Raw genomic sequence first — 18,363 nt, 5'->3', positions numbered from 1 at the left:
GGCACCCCGGAGGCTGTGGCCGCCCGGGGCCGTGCATGGCACCGCCAGTTACGGGGCCGGTGACTCACGGCCCCGCCGCCCATAAACCAGGGTGCTCGCTCGCACGAACGAAGAACAGCGGCCGGGGCCACCGCCAAGGCTCCGCCAAGGGGACGTGGGGGTGATGCCGTGCTCCGGGGCCGCCTTATTGACCGCTGAAATCCCCCGCAGATCAAAGCAGGTCTGCGAGCGTCTTCCTAATGCCGCATGAACTGCGCTGACCTTTCCCTCTGGAACCTCTGTTAACTCCTGCCCATTACTCATTGTAAACAAAAGGGAGATCCAAAGGGTTCCCAATGGCCAAGACGGATGGGAAATGTTAGGAAGCTGGTGAAGGATCCTCGGGCAGATGACATGATTTAGGGAAAGGCTGGAATTCAGACCCTTGCAGGCTGGCAGCCCCAGTCTGCACTGCAATGCCTTTAACGTCTCTTATAGGAACAGCTCACAAAAAATGGTGAGCCAAAACTCCAGAGCGGCTCAGATACGAACTTTATAACTCAGTCGTGGGTCAGACTGGGAAGCTAAGGAACCCCGGTGAGCACACACCAGTGCTGTGTGTGGTTTGAGGCTGTGTCATACAACATCGTCCAATCAAGCCGGAGGGACCTTGAACTCCGATGCAGCTCCGCTGGGGGTTCTGAACTCTGCGGCTCGGCTCAGCTCCCAGCACAAACGCCATGCTGCCATATGGATCGTAGGCATCATGGCTTATCCTCTCCTTTCATATCTTATCCCCTGTGGGAAGCACTCTGGTATACCTCACAGTCTCTCTCCACTGGACAGACGATGTACACAGGCTTGAAACTATGCTAAACCCCAGCATGGTCAATTGCTCTTGTTGTAAAAATGCCTTTTTTTCTTACAATACATCAGATATGCCTGGTTCCCACAGAAGGCCCCATAAATGAGGGTGGGGGGCTGTAAAGCTACAGCCTGAGAGGACAAGGCCCTTCCCCATCACTCTGGGGCTGAAGTTGCTAACACCGTGCTGCACACACAGTTTCCATCTCAATTTTCTCTAAATGGCCCTGGAGTAATTCCACACTCTTGTTCGGGGAATGTGCCAGCATAGGAAGAAGCCCAGGGTGGTTTGGATAGGATGGTGTGGCACGGTGTGACATACAGTGATGAGAGGAAGGGGAAAAACTCCCTGAGTATCTGGGGGTGGATTTTGTCCCTTATTGTGCCTCGCAACTCCTTCACTGCACGGCAGGCACGCTGGGGCTCAGGGCATCTCCTCCCGGCACTGACTGAAGCCTAGTTCCTCTTCCCGCAGCTTGAATCCCCCACCCACCCTTTATCTCTCCTCAGCTGGAGACAAAGGCACGGGCTGTGGCGTGGCACCGCGGCATGGATTCCTCGCCCGATGGCGCGCGATAACGCGGAGCTGCTCTTGCCCACTGCAGGCGATGCTGCTCCGTGCCTGGGCACGCTGCCTCCCTGCTGGGCAGGTGTGGATCAGGAATTCTCCCTGCACTGCCCATGGAGCCCACTGCAAATTCACAGGGAAGGGCTTGTAAAGCCCTTCTCTTTTACCTTGTTATTTATTTCATTGGAATGGCAAGAATGGGATGGGGAAGGAGAAGAGAAGAGGAATAACTATCCCACCCCGCTGCCCTGACACAACAGGGTTTATGGTCAGTTCAGTGCTTTAACCAGGTCCCGCAAGCCTGTTCAGTGATATTTACAGGGACAGAATAAAATTACTGCTACAGTTTCACCCAGTCTGGACTGCTACGGATGAAACACATAGGCACGGAAAGCACGAGGCCAGTTTTGCCCTGGGAATCTCCAGTTTTGCAGGGGGCAGGAGAGCCCAGCCATGCTCAGGAGCAGACGTGTGCCGGGCATGCAGTGACCTCTGCCGTCTCCTCCCCAGCACGCCCCAGCCCTGTGAGCGGCCACCCGCGTTTTTGGGCGATGCGAGCCGTGATTACTGCCTGGGAGATGCTGTATTAATCGCGCTGCAAGTGCAGCCGTGCAGGCACTCGCCGCCCACTCGTCCTAGCCATTCTTTAGTGCCATCTTCAGGCAAAGCTTCAATATTGCTGAGATCAAAGCAGCCAGGCCTGCCGACGGCTTGCCGGAGCCCTTACTGGTGGCTGGTTTGGCCAAAGTCTACGAGGACCAAGGTCTGCCAGTGCTGCGGTGATGGGAGCAGCCTCTCCTGCTCCAGATTAGCAGGTGCTGGAAGATTTTCTGGGGTTTGGCAGCACATCACAAGCTGGGAGGTGGGGAAATGTGAGTATTCTGAATGAAGTATTAGCCTGAGAAAGGGTCTTTTTGGGTGCTGTTTAGGAAGGGGGCAGCAGAAAGGGCTTTGTGCTGCCTCCCCCATTCTGCTGGACGGGATGCAGGGAGGACTGGCAGGTGAGCAGGGTGCAGCCCTGCGTGGGGCTGGCACTGCAAGCCCTGGCACCCTGTGCTTCGCTTTGCTCGGGCTGCTCCCAGAACTTTTAACCAGAGGGCATCTGGGGAGAACTCCGCTCTCTCGGGCATCACCGAGGCTCCGGAGCAGCCACGGGTTATCTGGTTATCTGGAGGCAGCCGTGTGTGCAACCTGGCACGCAGATGCTGGGAGCGGCTCCTCTGCTAGGGATAGAAGCAGCAGATGGAGCCCCGGGTCCCGCCTGGACCTGGACCCCCAGCATCTTCCAGGGGGCTCCCCAGAGTAGCCGAGGCTCTGGCATGCTCATGCCCAAAGCTGCTGCTCCCATGGCCTCCGGCTTTGCCAGCACGAGGATGTGGGATGAGAAGAGCTGCAGCCCTGCCTGCCTCCAGCCCACATCTGGCACAGACATGGATCCGATCCTGCAGACTGTGGCTCATGTTCCTCTTCCGCTCGAGGATTTTTCAAAGACCAGGCTTTCTACAGCTGATTTACAGCGCTTTTTAAAGCAAAGGGGTGATTCCAGAGGAGCCACCAATTATGTTGATGAAGAGCCTGACAGTAAATAGTGTCTTTTCTCCCTCTAAAATAAAAAGACACAGAGAGAATTCAGCATCTTCCCAACATCAAAGCTAATAGCAGAAGTGAAGTGAGACTCTGACCTTTAACAGCCTGCCTGTTAGCGTGGATTATATCATGTCAGCAGCCATCTGCAATATAAACTATACCTGGCTTTGATGAGACCTCTTATAGACCTTTAAATGGGTGGAAATACTGCAAGGCTTTCTGCGGAGAGGAAACCACACAAATACCAAGGCATTAGCCAGGCAGCCATGGGCTGGAAGCGTTTGCCAGAGCCTGCCGGGTCGCAGGCACTGCTGGGACACTCCTTGGGGATGCTCAGGGAAAGGCAGCCCTATAAAAGCACCATTTGGATGTGCTGCATTCAAGGAGAAGATGGATTTTGGGGACCTGGAGAGGCTTTCCCCAGTGCAGCAACACCTGGAAAGCTAGAGCAAGGTTGTGGCTGTCCCTGCCAGCTCCTAGGCTTCAGACACATCAGGAGATGTGTGCCAGTGTCACCTACTGGGCCTTTCCCCAAAGCAGAAAAGGTTCACAATGGTTCACATCCCTGCTCTCGTATTGATGTCTCTCTGTGGGAACGTTAGTAGCTTTGGTTTGTCAACCTGATTGACAAATTCATCCATCCAGGCAGCCTCCATCCCTACTTTTGCTGGTCTTTCTTTTCTTTTCACCCCAAATTCAGCCCCTCGCATGCCCTGGGGATGGGCAGCCCCCTGCCAGGCAGCACCCACCTTGCTATAGAGCCCTGTCTGGTTTCAGCGGGCACCGGCATAAACCTCAGGTTCCTGTGGTGGTTAGCCAAGCGAGCAACCTTATAGATTTCCAATTTCCCTGGGTATTGCCTTCATCTGGAGGCCAGGGAACAGCAAAATATAACACTGCCATGCTAAATATAGCAGGAGCTACTTCCAGTAACATATTAGTCTAAGTGTCCAATAATTAAAGCTAAATGCCAGCAGAAAGCCAGCAGGAAGCACATGCAATGCCCCTGGGAATACTAAGTGCCATCGTTAGGAGCAGGGCACCATGCACATGCTGGTGGCCCCGAGTGACAGCAACCTGGTCCCCTGAGCTGGAGCACAGCAGGAGCTGGTCCCATGCAAGCGTATATGGGAAGTGTCACGGGCATACGAAAACGCAGGTGAGATTGAACTGTTTAAATATTCAGGGGCTCCAGAGAAACCATATGTGGCCAACAGCCAAGCAGCTGGCTGGTGCCAGAGGCAATTTAGGGACCCTTTTGTGCTCTCTTGGCTGTGCTGGCCGTAGCACTGAAGGCTCCATACCCAGCCTTTCCCCAACCCTGGGACTCCTGCGTAGTCTGAAGATTAATTTTTGTCCCTGACAGCACAGGGCCCAGTGCTGGGACATCCCGGCACTGTTGTAGCATGGTGAGAAGTGTGGAAGAGCTCTTCTTCATTAAAGCATCGAGGGTGGATAAGGGCAGAGCGGGATCAGGGATGCCCTTACACTGGCAGCAGGAGGTTCTTTTTTGCATGGAAGCAGCTCAGCATGTTGGTGGGTGATGGCCACGGCTCCCCAAAGAGGATCCAGAAATAATAGGTCTGGTGGAACCAAGGAGCATCACTGGGATGCTGGTCTAACTTTTTAATACGTCAAAACGTCTCACCGATTTCTCAGGGGACTTATCCCTAGGATAAGGAAGTTTTCCGAACCATGTCAGGGAAAAAGAAAAACAGAGGAGGGAAAGAAGTCATCATTACGCTGACACCTGGAGATAACTTTTACAGCCCAGCATTGGGTAGGGTAACTCTGCTCCTAAACAACGCTGATTTATTAGGAAAACTCATCTGTTTACAGTCTGTAAGTTAAAGGTTCAGGGCTCTGTGCACAGCGATGCTTCAGCCATCAAGGGGTATGGTAATCATGCTTTATGGAAATGTCTGAGGCTTCCTCTCCGCAGGGCCCTGGCCATTTCTGTTATGAAACACACAATGCTTTTTCTTCTCGAAGTCCTACACATTGAGCCATAAAGACAAACATGAGTGATCTTGTATCTTCTGGGGCTTTATGGTGTTATAAAATATGTTTTATGTTCCAATCAGCAGTGACAATTTATGAACAGACAGGCTCGAAAAGATATAACATCAGACTACGTATTTTAATATAGTTTGAGAGAACTGTAATGCCTTGAATGACATTTGCTCTCAGCGCACATGGAAAATGAATAGTAATGCAGTGGAGATTGATGGTTTATTTCATCAGCAAGGGTCTTCTGTGAGAAGTGTTTTATGAGTGTTATAGACAATAACAAGTTGGCTCAAGGAAGACGATTTATTGGCCATGTGGCTACCTTCTCCTAGAGTGCTAACATTTTCTCAGAGCCTTGTTTGTGAAATTTGTTAGCATCAATTCCAAGAGGTTTTTTTTTTTTTTTCCCCCTGTAAATATTAAAATTAGAGCCAGAGGTAGACACCAGCCATTTTTATTAATGTCTCATTTTATTTACACAATGCATCGGTTATAAGAATGTATTATGAAGTAACGCTGAAAAAATCTATTTTATATGCAACTCCTCTGGGGAAGGAGAATAAACCTGCTCACAAGTGGAGTAACACTGGTGTCAGACAAGAGTTAGAGCATGCTCTTTGTTGAGTATTGGTCACGTTTAAGCACCCTGTTCTTAAGATTACACAGTATTTATCACCACTGCTGGGTTTCTGTGAGTTCAGCATGTTTTGGTAAATCATCCTCAAAGCTTCTGTTGTAATTCAGCTTTGGTTAAGCATCGCTGCCAAGCCCGAGATGCAAAAGGAGGCTTGGGCTGGCAGCAGCACAGGGACTCAGCTCTGCTGACCAGAAGCAGCTGCTGAGACCGAGACCAGGCTGTGATCCTGCTCCCATCCCCGGGTCCTGGGGTGCATCCAGATGCTCACAACGCGGGCACCTGAAACCTTGCAGAGAGCCCCTGGTCCCCTCGAAGCAATGCCAGGGGTGAACGTCTCATTCCCTCCCACCCACCTTCCCATACCTCTTGATTTATTTTTACTCCAAGAGTTTTATTAATGCTGTTGACTCTCCTGTGCTTAGTCCATGCCCCTCCACAGTAATTAAGCATTAACTAATATCTGCTGGTTGCAAAGTATAAGAGAGCTTTATTAGCAGGCAGGAAAAGGCTGCATTGATTTAGAAGACGCAGTGCACGTGGTAATTTCTGTGCCACCTTAAAAATCACAGCAAAGCGATCTCTGGAAGGTAATAAACAAGATGCAAAATCACCATGATAACATAAATCACTGTGAACTCACTTGATATTAATAACGACTGTGCCATGGATCCATCCAAGGGAATTGCTTCGTAATGCAGTATCAATGTACCATTATTTTAAAGTGTTACTCAAGTAAAGGGGAAAATGGGATTCTTTATAGCGTGTGTGGGATTTTATTAAGCTCTCCTCTGTGGAGAGGAGTGGGACTGCCTGGGTGTACCTAGAAGTGATAACATCTGCTAGGGATGAGCAGTTTGTCCTTTCACCTGAGTCCCCCCATGGAACAGCCTGTCCTGAAGACCAGGGCAGGAGAAGCCAAACCTCAGAAAATAATGACCAGCATCACCCTTCTTGTTCCAGAGTCTGGGATAGGCAGTGAAAGGCCGAGGGATGCCTCGGGGCTTGGATGCATCCCCTCTGTTGTCGTCTGACTCAGATGGACACTGCACATCCCTGGGTGTTGTGAGGAGTTAGGAGCAGAGGAGGTGGATGAGACCCTTCTGGCTGGGGTGCAGTGAGTTATGTGCTAGCTTTACGTACAGCCGTTCATTAGAGATTTACCAGCTGGTTTTTGCCTAAATATTTGCTTAAGACTCTCAGCATATTTCATTCCATAGATTATTTTTTTCCTACCAGTTATGAATCAGGGCTAAAAGAGTTTCGGAAAGAAAACATGCTTTGCTGGAGTTGGATGTGGCATTCAATCAAAATCCCCAAGAAACCTAAGACTGGTTGGAAATATGAAGGGCGTTAGTGTTCAGAGAAGGGCTTCCAGCCCGCTGGCAAACCTGTCCTTCCAAATTTTGGCTGGGACCAGCAGCTAGGACAAAGTCACTCGGGACAGATGCTGACAGAGCAGAGATGAGCTCATTTCTGCAATTTTCTGATTCTGCAAGAATCGGTGAGAAAAATGGTTCTTTTTATTTTCACTGTTTAATTTTCCTTTTCAGTGGTATAAGCCAACTGTTCCACCATTCTTCTAATACACAAGGGTGCAATAAATTCTGCTGTCAGCCCAGGAACACTTCCCGAACAGGCACTGTGGCTCTTACAACTAATGCCCCAGGCAGGGTCTGCTTGGGTAGCTGTCTGCCCGAATGGTGGTGGGAACCATGGCCAGGAGTATGGGAAGACAGCTCCATTTTATTTAAGTGTTGCTTCTATTTTAAAGTCAACATTTAAAACTTGCAGTGAAGCTCTGAAATTCTACCCATTAGAGGCAAAACAGATTCATAAATGGCTGAAAAGGCTGTGCATCTCTCTCAGCTACCCCCAGAGTCTTCCCTGGAGATTCCTGAACACAGGAATTTTGAAGTGACACCTAATTTAATCCAATTTTAAGGTGTTCCAGGAGAATTACATTTTAGAAATCTTCCTTTTTAGCACAGCCATCCTGGGGCTGCAGGGATGGAACAGACTCTGAGAGAATTTGCATTAATTTTATTCCAAACTCTCACCACAACCTTCCAGAATTTTACCGAATTTGGGACCTGGCTCTAGGCTCAGCAAGGAGCCTCCTCTCATGCAATCAGTGGGACCATCAGCCAGCAGATCTGGCTGAATTAGTGCTCACCGAGCTTCCCTACCTCCGTGCAGTGATGCCAATCCCCCACGGTAAGGGATCTGGTACCAGTGGGCACCAGTGGGCACTGAAGGAGCTTTGCCAGTTCAAACCAGCCACAAATCTGCTCTAAGTGATTTTTGTTTTTACAGGTTTTTAACCCACTGGGTTCAGGATGTGCAGAGAACAGACCGCAGTCCTGCTCCTCAGACTGCAGCTGCTGAAGCCAGTCATCCCTCTCATCTCAGTGCTTTAAATAAATCCTAATGTGGGTATCTTAAAGAGCCGGGCTAACTCCCCAAAGCATTAATGGGTGTTAAGTGGTGTGCTGAGATAAGAATACATCCCATTGTTAAGAATGACTGATAGAGCTCAGGGGTCAAGTGAAATTGTACTTATCTGCTCGCAATTCAACCTTTTTTTTCGCTTCCTGTGCTTGCTGTATAGAATTTTCTTCTGAAAAAAAAAAAAGAAAAGAAAAAAAAGGAAAAAAAAAAAAAAAGGAAAGTGTAAACCAGCCCCTATTTTAATCAGGAGTCAAACAAAAGATTCTCCAGGGGCCATCGCCAGATAAAAGACAGACACAGCACTTCTGGTGGAAAAGCCAGGGGATACCTTCCCCACATGACGAGACACAAGGGACCACCAAATTATTACAAATTACAGGGAAGTCAGAACTCCCTTCATGAAGGCAGCGGTGCAGGAAAATTCCCTTTCCACTAAATTACAAGCAAGCTGCTGTCTCTTCACTACTTTTGTAATGCACAGAAGCTCGTACCTGAACGTGCAAACTTTTGCCTGGTGGCTAAAACTTTTGCCCTGGGAAAGAATGGACTTTGCTGGGCTCAGAGTTTGTGTGCAGCGGTAGCAGACCATTTTGTTTTGGAGTTAACTGGTTGGGGAAGGTCCCCAGCTCTGGAACGGACTCTCTGTTCTTGGCAGGGCACAGTCCACTCTTGCTACCTGGGACGTTCGCCCAGGATTTGATTAAAAGGTTGTCATAACCAGGAGAAATGAGCTTCTTATGTACTGGGATAGGTCCCAGCACGTCCATTTCACGGGGACAGCTTGCAGGGCAAGAAATACTCTCCCTGGCCCCAAAGTGGTGACCAGCACCAGCTGTCCACGGCTGCCCAGCCCAGATGTCCTTGGGGAGCTGGTCCCACCATGACCCCAACATGGGGCAGCAGGACACAAAAAGTGTTCCTAACTTCAACCAAACCACTTTTCCCCAGGTACCTAGGGGCTGAGTTTTGTACCGGCCTGCAATATCACCGAGGTGTGCTTTCACAGCATAAATATCAGTGCAGGATTTGGTCTTTCTCCAGGTTGGAGAAGCCAGGAGGTAGCAATAGCAGTGGGTCCGTTCAGTGTTAGGGGAACATCTTAACAGTAAGGTGCTAGCAGAAGAAAAGGAGGGATGGGAGAAAGAGGATGGAAGAAACACTTCTTCTTTTGTGGAAAAGGAACAACTTTTTTCAAACTAGAACTTGCAAATGAAAGAAGCAGACACAGGCATGTATGTTTTTTATTGCCATTCTCATGACAAAGCCTAAAGGTTTTGATCTCTTTGTGAAACGTTCAGACTGCTGGGCTGCACACAAAGTTTCCTAGGCAGTCCTGCCTTGGTGGGCAGGGAGGCTTCTGCTGCTCAGTCAGGTCTGAGCACAGAAGTACGAGCATGTATCCTCCTTCCTGCTGATTAATAGTTCCAGTCAACATCGGCTAACTTATTCCTATTGACAGATCTATGAAATACTTGCAGAATCAACAGCTATAAAATGTATGGCAATGCACTGGCACCATAAAGCCGTAACGTTCGTGTCTATTGCAATCAAGGCTTTTAAAACCTAATTACTTCTGGGTGACATCAGTCATATATTTTCATGTGAAATTACAGTGGCTTGCAAGTGCCCAGCAAAATAAAAGAAAACAAATGATGTCCTATAATAACGGAGAAGTGAACTATCATTTTTAATCTGGCATGAAAGCTCCAATTGATGAAGCTTAATACAACTTGTTAAAACACCTAACAAGCGAGGAAGTGATTAAGTATTGTCCTTTTGCCTCTGGGAAATGGGATCTGCTCTCAGCAAGCACGGGGTGACTGAGATAGCCCTTTGGAGCTGATTGAGCTGCACATAAAGTAACTTCTAATGATCTCAGTCCACTTTGAGCCATAAAGATTTAGAAGGGACAATATTTTAGAAATGATCAAGTTCCACTCTTTTTATTAGTGAGGATAAAACACCTTTGTGGAGGAAATTAAACAGAATAAATTGCTGAAGCTGTCTGCAGCTTCCATCATTTAGTGGTGTCGGAAGAGCGTGGCAGGCGCTAAGTGGGAGCAGGAGCTCGCCCACAGCAGAGGGAAGTGAGGAGACAAAACCTCTTTTGCTTCCAAACTGAAACAGAAGGAGTTCTCAGTCTGAGCACAATCCTGTGCACAGTCCCAGCCTCCAGCTCTGTTACCTTTTTGGCATGCCTCGGGTATCTCCCCACTGCCCTGGAGGGGAAACTGAGGCACTCAGACACCAAAGCAGGTTTGGACTGCTCAGGGCAGACAGTGCCCGAGGCACCAGCCTGCCCAGGCTCCTCTGCAGCCAGGGATAAGGTGCAACATCCTTCAAAGAGCAAGCAGTGGGCTCTGGGGATGCTCCTGGCCTGCCCTCCCGACTGCTGCAGGACTGCCAAATTGCCTCCAGTGCTACTCCCTCCGCAGGGACAGGCACGCACAAGTTCTTGGTTCCTGCAATGGACCATGGCAGAACTTGCTACAGTTTGCTCTTCTGACTTTTATTAAGGACACGTTTTTCAGGAGATGTTTCTTTTATGGTGCTTAAATTAAGTTTTCAAGGTTAATTGTCCAATTTGATGTCTTTGGCTCAATAAATAATTCAGAGACAGTTTACGTCCTCCCATGTAAAGATGCCTACTGAGGTTACGGTCGCAGCCAGGCACTTCCTCTGATGTGCTATTAGCTAATGTGCTGAAGGTTTTTCCACCTCGTTTTGGAAGCCTTTATGCTCTTCAAGAGGACGTTTGAATGGAGCTGAAGCTCACTGGAAGGGACCGTAGTGAAGACAGCCAAAGCCACCAAACCATCGATTAAGTCAGTGCCAAGTCGCCCAGCACTTTTCCTGCCCTCCTCCACCAAGCAGTGGCAGCACGGCAATAACTTCAGCTCTTAATAACAAGCCACCAGACTTCAGTTCAGCAGGTCAAGCCGAGGAGCCTTTTACAAGCTCTTTGGGGACTCTTTCTGCAGAGCAGCTAACTCAGGCAGGCCTTTTCCAAGCGCATCTGGATTGTTAGCAGAGCCAATAGAGATGCCATCAGAAATTTCACGTCGCTAAACTGCTGAGTGGGATACGTGAAGTTGCTTCGCTTAGTCACATTTTTATAGCTCTCTTACAAACAATCTGCGAGACTGGTTTTCCTATAGGCTTCCTATAATGGGATCATAACCCTGCTGGGACTCGCAGGTAACAATGCAAAAAAAAAAAAAGCCTTGTAAGTGATAAATATTCCTGCGGTGCCTTCGTGTGAGTTCCAGCCCTGCCGTGAAGGCTGGGGAGTCCTGGGAGCTCTGCTGGGGATGGGGCTTGCTGCCACCCCCAGGGACCAGGAGCTGGCAGGAGAGGGATGCTGCTTCGCTTGTCAATGCTGGAGGAGTCTTGGGGGACCAATTAGTTAATGTCTGCACTGTGCTACTGATACGCAAAGAAAAAAATAAAAAAAATATTGGCAGTGCTTACTAAATCCTGGTCTTTTCCCTGTTTTAAACTCCAGCATTAGTATTTGCAGTAAATTCACCAGCCCTGATATCTATAGATGCTTTATAGTGTTAAACCTGCCCTCTGAAGCACTGGTGCAGGTCTGCTGGCAGCCTGCGGTCAGTAGGTCGTGGAGGATGCAGGTGAGAGCTGCAGCTGGATCCAGCCCTGTGCTGACACTGCAATGCAGCTCCGATGCAGAGCTCCCAGCACAGGGACATCGATTCAGCGGCGTGGTGCTGTCCTTTAATTAAAGGTCATGTTGCAAGGCTGGCTCTGCTCCTGTCTGTGTGCGCACCTGGAGGGTCCGGAGCAGAAATTTCAGTAAGAGGGAGCTGCCATGCCCTGTGCTAGTGCCAGAGGTGGGGACGTGGTGGGACAAGAGCCCTTGGTCCATCCAGCCTGTGCTGAGGCTGCACAGCCATGCCTTGCTCACTTTGTAAGCACCGGGGGGCTCAGCAGAGCAAAAATGGGTACTAAGGGGATACCTTAGGATGGTTTGCACAGTGCCCCGATGCCAACCTGGAGTCACCATCTCAACTTTTGGCTCCTCCGCGGACCCCTCGCGTGTGACACAGACGCATCAGCTGACCCTGTCACGCCTCATTTTCCAGCCATCCCCATCCCCTTGTCACAGCTAGTGCTTCTTGAAACCCCACGGAGAGGCACACCATGCAGAGGATAAAGCAGATTTTACTCCTGCAGTTCACAAATCAAAATATCTGAATTTTGCCTGCTAGAGCAAATTGTGGCTACAAATATTCCTGCTTAAAATGCAGCTATTGGTAACCTGGCGTTTGGCTGAGCAGGGCTTGCAGAGCAGCGGATTCTGAGGTTTGCAACCAGCAATGTATTCAGGAGGCATCTGATCAAAGCTGTAAAAGGAAAAAAAATCATCAAGGCAACATAGTAAAAGATGATAGTTGTTAAATCTAATTTCAATACTGTGTGTGCATAACCTCTAACTCGGAGGCATCTAAGCATTCCAGACATGGCCAGTGCATTGTAATTTTTGCATCGTTTCACATTACTCACAAGGTACATTAGATGGACACTGAAGGATGAATTATTCTTTTCAGCAAAACATTTTTGTGGAGTAAGTAAATTTATCTTGCGGGGAGAGTAAAAGGAAGAAATATGGCATTAAAATGTGCAGATCTGAGTTGAACACATCTCTCTTTTACAGGGAAACCATGATTTAAGTGCACTCTATTACTAATGTTTAATAAAAGCCATAATTCAGAATGTCAGGCTGAGGCTGTGTGCATTGAAACTATGATTTGGGGAAAAAATGACATGGACATTTTTCAGTACAGTAGCTCTTCTTTAAGCCATTTGTCTGCAGGCCTAAATTAGCTTTGAAATGTACTTTATCTTTGCTAAAAAGGCATTGATACAGCGATTATGCTTTATCAATTAATCTCACCCAGAGTACCTGGGAGGACATAGGCTCGCGAGGACCAACCCCTGCTGACCGTCCCCTCCCTGCGGGATGTTGGGTGCCCAGAACCAGGCAGGTGACCAAAATCCCTGGCTTCTGCCTCACTCTTAGCTTTGAATGATCCTGGGAAAGTGCATGTGCATGTGCAGGATGAACCTCTGCCTGCTTGCAAGTGATGCTCCCTAAATAGTCGTGGTTCAGGCGCTGCCCCGCCGGCCAGGTTCCTGACCTCTTGCAGGGCAGGCAGAGAAGCCCTGCACTACCCATGCTGCTGCCAGCGGGTTATTTATTGCCCTGTCAATGTCGGCTCCGAGGGGAATGCGGGATTGACTGATTGATTGGGAAGCAAAGAAGCTATCTCACGTCGCGTCCCTTGATGCTTCGCAGACCCAGGCCGGCAGACAGCCCCGAGCAGAGCTGGCTGCGGGTTGGCCTCTGCTTGCTGCGTGTTTGACACCAATTCTTTAGAAAACTGAAAATATCCAAGACTTCGGTGCTTTCTGCTCCAGAGCAAGCACCAGGCAGTGCTTGTGAAATAGCAGAACAGTGGTGCCAGGTTTGGAACAACCCAGATTGGGATCAAAACCAAAACACAGCCCTTCTACCTCATCACTGCTTCTGACAGGGTGATTCCTCTGGTGGTGTCCCTCCTGCAGCTCTGGTAGGTCTGTCATTAAGGTCACATTTAGATGTCATTTAGAGTTATCAGTCCTCAGCCAACTGTCCTGGGAGAGGCTCTTCAGCCCAAGCCTACAAACATAGGCTGCTAATGTACTCAGCCCCGAAGTGCTCATGGACATAGAGTTGTTGGAAGTGCTCCTGACTTGGTTTTACTTTCACTTCCTCTACTTCCTCTCCATAAAAGCTGAGTTTCTAGATAAAAAGCAATATAAAATGAGCAGCTTGGCTGATCTCTGCTCTGCACCTTCCCACGTGTGCAGTGAGAATTGATGCTGCTCAGCTCCAGCCTCTGAGTGCTTTATGAATCTCTCCACGGACCCCGCAGTGACTGAGGCGCATCCCTGCCTGGGCACAGGATGCCATCCACAGGTGGATCTGCATCTCGAGTCACAGGGAAAGAATTTGTAGTGTAAGAAAAACCCTTCCTCCCCTTTCTCTTCCTTTCATGGGTGCTACGAAATGCGCTGGAGCTGCGGGGGAGCCTGGCGGGGCTGCAGTTCCTTCCCTGCTGGCTGCAGGTCACCCATGGCTCCCCACAGGTCACCCAGGCCAGGCTTCGAACCCAGCCCTGGAGGATGCTGCTTTACACCAGGTGAGGATCTGGGCCATTAAATATCACTTTCATTTACCATCTGACCTGCAGCCGGCACATTTATTAGCACAAACCAAACCTCCCGGGGCAAGCAAAGCCCAGCCTGGACCTCGATGATCCTCTCTCAGGGAAAAGCTACCTGGGAGAGGCTCTGCTCCCAGGCACCGCAGTGCCCCCAATTAAACTCTCCTTAAACTTTAAAGGCATACTTAAATGTGTTTTTATGGCCCCATTACTTTCTCTTTATAACCTGAGGTGAAGACTGGAATCCTGTCCGAGACATCTTAAAGGTTATATGTACAATTAGCTGGTTCTCATCACGTTCTTTAATATTTCACTGCATAAGCCAAAACAAACCCCCATAAATCACAGAGCGTGGGCGCACTGGCGGGGCAGGGGACATCCATCCCTCCTCGGTATTAACAGGGGGCTCGGCTGCCAAGAAAATGGTGCTGGACGAGGTGCGGGGCTGTCACATCGCTCTTCCCTCCACGATCTCGGCCAGGACATGGGCTCCCCTCTCCCACTCCCTAACCTGAATGTGATGCCGAGTCATTAGTGACAGATGTGTAAACTTTTGCGTGGAGGGTTGCCAATATTTTGCATACTTCCACAGCGCTGCCATAAATATTAATGCGGTGCTAATATGGGAAGTTCCACCAGCTGTGTCCATTCTCGAGGGATACTTCAACTATTTATATTCGGGGTAATGAGCAAGCTGTTATTATATAATCAGGCTGTTGGAGAAGCCTTTGGAATAAAAGTCTTGCTGAGAATTAGCCAACAGCCGAAGCGTGTTTGGAGCCACGGGACATTACAGGTTTAATGACAGAGGCTTTGATGGAGCAGAGGCAGGGGACAGGGGGAAAGCAGGAGGGAAGGAGAAAGGTGCTGCGAGTTAAGCTCCCGAGTAATTAATGCTGATCGGGACTTTGAGGTTTTTTCATAGCTGGAAATTCGGCTTCTTCCATAGAGTCCAGCTGCAGTGCTGGGAAAGTATCGGATATTTATCTTTAGCCTTGGAAATGAGTTGTCTGCCAATGCGGGGTGGAGGTGAGGTGCCATGGACAGAGACAGCTCCCGCTGGAAGGAGGCAGCAGCTCGCCCACACCCAGCACCAGCAGGACTGGGCTCATGTTAAGAAATTTCATCAAAACCCTCCCATACATGCACAAAACAAACGTGCACCAAAATTCCCTGCTTGCAACTGAACACAAAAATCCAAGATTTCTTGCACAAAATAATAAAATCACAAAGGAGGCGAAAACGAGGACACGTTGCTGTTTGCATAGTGGAATTGCTGCAAAACCGCAAGCCAGAACGAACTTTGTCACGCTCCAGTCTCTCCAAGCACAACCTACTTGCTCTGATCAGAGCTGGAATGATGCTGCTTTCATCTGACTTGAGAATCAGCCCTCTCTTCTAGTGCTAATGCTGGATTTTTGTTGATTTTATTACTGTTTTGGACTCCCACAACACAAATGACTGATGAGCCAAATCTGTGCCGCATCCCCGAGTGTATTACATTCCCATTGTCTCTTTTTGCATCAAATTTGTGCTTTTTATAAGGCAGACTTCTTCCTCTTAAAGAAAAAAAATTCTGGAGAACAGTTTGGAAGTGATTTAAATCCTCTCTCCCCCTTTTTTGGGGATGATGAATATTTAATTGAGTTGCAGGTGGATAAATGATCATTTTCTTCATCCCATATAGTAGTGAATAGTAAATTACTTTACCGGGAAACCCGGTTATAATTGCAAAATTGATAAAAGAGGTGTGAAAATTTACACCTGTGATAATAAAGACTGGCTTCCCATCATACATTGACATTATATCTTATGAGTTATCTCTTGTGCATGATCTAAATATTTCATATGAGCCAGCAATCAGAGACTTCAGCTCACCAGGTAAGAAATAACCTACTTTTCTATTTCATATGCATATATATATCACAAATAGCAGCGTGTTCTGCATGCACCCACACACCTGCACAGCAGTGCTCCACGGGTGGGTGTTTGCGTGCCTGCAAACTGTGAGTGAGACCCAACATTGTGCTGCAATGCAGAGTTTAGCAGCAGCACAGGACAAAGGGGAGGACAGAGAGCAATAACCTTGGGAAGACCCAAGTTAAAAACTGTGGTTTGGTTAAAAACCCTGATTTGGTTAGAAGCTGTGATTTGGCACCCCTGGTTCCAGGCTGGGCCCCGCTGTACTGCTGAATGAGAAGGACTTGCCTCGTCTTTCCCCCTCCTTCTCTGGCTTTCCCTCTGGAAACTGCTGAGTAAAGGGAAGCATGAAACTTTGGCAGGAATTTGGCAGTGGCCGCAGCATGGGGGCAGAGGGGCGCGGGGAGGCAGGAGCCCTGCCAGCGGCACAGGGTCTCGCTCGTGGGTCAGCACCCCTTGGAGGCTGGCACCGTGCTAGCACGTGCTAACGAGGCAGTGCCGGGCTGGTAATTAAGCACCGCAATCAGCAAAGCTCTCAGCAGAGAACCCTGAAATGAGCCCTGTACAGATTGAAATTAATACCGAGCAGCCTAATGGGCAGAAGTGCACTCGCCTGTGTTAACCTAAGAGGAAATCAGACCCTTTGCATGAAGCATTTGGCAGCAGTAATCACCCCTTCCGTATCCAGCGAGGGGCTCGGTGCTAATTTGAAATTAATCTGTATTTTGGGAAGATTTTGTCAAGGTCAAGACTTTTTGCTAAATCTGACAGGTTGCATTGGATGCAGAAAGGGCTGGAGATTGCAGGGGCTCCCCTTGGCACCTGGGGTTGGATCAGGCCCTCGTGGAGCAGCGCTGAGGCTGGGGCTGCGGCTGCATAGAGTCATTAAGACACACGGATTAAAGCCTTCAGCCTGAATCTGGGTCTAATCCATTACCCCCTTCACACTGTGTCGCTGGAAAGTGGAGCTAATGCCATCAATTTAGCCTAACAGAGACGGGCTGTTTTAAAGTGTTTGGTCTGGTTAACAGCAGTGTAGTCAAGATTTCTATTACAGAGGTGCCAAAGTCATAAAATATGTAAATTGCCTCTTTCTCTTCATTTTAGCATGTCATTTCATGCTCTTATATAGATATATATATTACTATGCACTCTGTTTCTTAAGATATCATTACTTTTATCTTGGCCAGTTTATTAAAGACAATTACATGGAAGTTCCTGTGCTTTCTCCAAGACTGCAATTGGCTGAGCTGGATGAGAGCATTGTGTTAACAAGAACATATTTTGCTGTTCATGAGACATTTTTCTTTTTTTTTTTTTTTTTTGGTGGGTTGAGAAGAAGTGAATCATTTTCCTCCTCTTTTTCTCCCCTCAGATATTTTTCTTCAAGCTCATTTCAGTAGCAAGACATCTTCAGCTTCCCCTTATACTAAAGCAAGAGACAAGATGCAAGAGCCATTGATTCACCTCAGGGAATACTTTGGAGAGATCAAAAAGTGCTCGTGTGCAAGCTGTTTCCTGTGGGAGGAGCGTGGCAGTACAATCAATCCATGAATGCATTGTAAAATCAATGCTCTGTATAATTAGGGCACTCCAAGGGTAAAAAAAAAAAAAAAAAAAAAAAAAGAAACAAAAAAAAAGAGAGAAGCTCTTCAATGCGTAGCAGGACTCTTGAAGGCTGGAGGACTCGCAAGCCCCTGAACAAACAGATTTTAAATACGTTTCAGAGGCAGCAGGGGAAGATCTTGGGGGATTGATGGAGAAGCCTTTTATCTCGGTGCTGGCTGCAGCATGCCAAGGGCTCCGAGATGCTGCTCACACGTGAGACGACTTCTGCGGTTCTCGGCTGGGATCCCAGCCCTTCCAGACGCCGACTGCCACCGGCTTGTTTGCTTTTGGCTGCTGGTGGAAGCTCATTTTGACGGCAAAGCCCTTTGGTGGGCTGGGAGCGATAGGGAGAGGCAAGTGGATGCAAGACGGAGATGAGTTGGGAGAAATGAATCCCCCTTGGCTGTTTGGGGGTGGCCAGGATCAGGCCTGCCAATGTAAATTCACTTCTCCCTGTACAACATTGCAAGCTGGTGGTGCAGAGCATCCCTGTCCTGCCTGCAGAAAGGCTGCGA

The sequence above is a fragment of the Cygnus atratus genome, chromosome 16 (assembly GCF_013377495.2).
Source record: "Cygnus atratus isolate AKBS03 ecotype Queensland, Australia chromosome 16, CAtr_DNAZoo_HiC_assembly, whole genome shotgun sequence".
In the NCBI taxonomy this organism is placed as follows: Eukaryota; Metazoa; Chordata; class Aves; order Anseriformes; family Anatidae; genus Cygnus; species Cygnus atratus.
Note: the sequence above shows the minus strand (reverse complement) of the source record.